The 1,345-nt window shown below is 46.9% G+C and overlaps 1 long non-coding RNA gene across 3 annotated transcripts in view; it reads left to right on the forward strand.

The window, feature by feature from the left end:
- The window catches only part of LOC122547524, a 13,506-nt gene extending 12,182 nt beyond the window's left edge, over positions 1–1,324 (forward strand). Inside the window, exons 9-10 of one of the 3 annotated variants that reach the window (XR_006311022.1) lie at positions 858–893; positions 1,030–1,324. This is a non-coding gene — a long non-coding RNA (uncharacterized LOC122547524). The remainder of the gene's footprint in view (positions 1–857; positions 894–1,029) is intronic. The other 2 variants (XR_006311023.1, XR_006311021.1) reach the window with 2 other exon arrangements.
- The last annotated feature ends 21 nt before the right edge of the window (positions 1,325–1,345 follow it).

A 1,345-nucleotide genomic window follows, 5' to 3' on the forward strand; every position in this document is an offset into this window, starting at 1 on the left:
CTCCGCCCCCACCCCCGTCTGACCTATCACCCTCACCTTGACCTCTTTCCACCTATCGCATTTCCGACGCCCCTCCCCCAAGTCGCTCCTCCCTACCTTTTATCTTAGCCTGCTGGACAAACTTTCCTCATTCCTGAAGAAGGGCTTATGCCCGAAACGTCGATTCTCCTGTTCCATGGATGCTGCCTGACCTGCTGCGCTTTTCCAGCAACACATTTTCAGCCCAGTATTTATTGCCCATCCCTGGTGTCCCATGAGGAATTGGTGGTCAGGCCCCAGGTATCATCTGCACACAGTCCCCATCTCCATGTTCCCCAGAGAAATAGAGGCATTGGAGAGCACACAGTGTCCATTCCCCAGGGTAATCCTTGAACTGGGAGGTTAGAACAATCAACATAGACTGAACAGGTTCAGGATCATTTCACTGGGAGACAGATGATTGAGGATTAGTCCCTGACACAGGCCATTACAATAAAAACTCATGTTTGACCGGGTTCACAGAGAGAAACTCCTTCCCGTTCAATGGGAGCCCAGATCTTGGGTATAACTGTTCGACAATTGCAGAAAAGTCCAGTAGGGAATGGAGGGTGCTGACAGTAATGGAAGGGAATGTGAAGTCTGTGAGGTAAAGAAATATGGGAGGATGCTCTTGTTGAGGAGAAACACCAGCACACAGCAGTTCATTGGTTCCATGTTCTCAATGCTCTGTCATTCTGCTTCAACTCACACCAGGAACTGTCCACTGTCCAAGTGCTGAGTGTGGGGGGTGGGTTTACAGTGGGAGGGGGATCATTGAAAACCATTTGGATATCGGGACATGTGGTCTTGAAACTAAAATCCTGTTCCCTCTGTTTCAGACTCAGCGGAGAATGAGAGTGCGCCTGATACTAAAGGTATTTATCCCCATCTTTCAACAACATGTCACAATTACAGATTTAAATATCATTAAAACAGGAGGGACAGGTTTAAACCTATTCTGATAACGGGACACAGAGACTCTCCTGTGAAATTCTCTTCTTTCTGTTCTAGATTCTGCACAAAGAGCGAGTCACTCGGAGGCTCAAGGTATCAATATTTCTATTTTAATCTGTCCCAGTTTCTAACAATCATTGCTGAGTAATCTATTGACAACTGTACTAATGGTTGGGAATCTGTTTGGATCCATTGGCCTTGGCTTGAAGGTCAAAGCTCAGAGCCCGGAGTCAGGGGTCAGCTCACTGTTCCTGTATCTGAAGATCCAGGAGGCCAGAGAGTGTGGCTGAGGGATAATCTCAGCTCCGATAATTAGGTTCCCATGTTATATATTAATGTTAAAGATGATCCGCAGTTGCTGCCTGTGTTTATC

This window comes from Chiloscyllium plagiosum, unplaced genomic scaffold (genome assembly GCF_004010195.1).
Source record: "Chiloscyllium plagiosum isolate BGI_BamShark_2017 unplaced genomic scaffold, ASM401019v2 scaf_13277, whole genome shotgun sequence".
Taxonomy (NCBI): Eukaryota; Metazoa; Chordata; class Chondrichthyes; order Orectolobiformes; family Hemiscylliidae; genus Chiloscyllium; species Chiloscyllium plagiosum.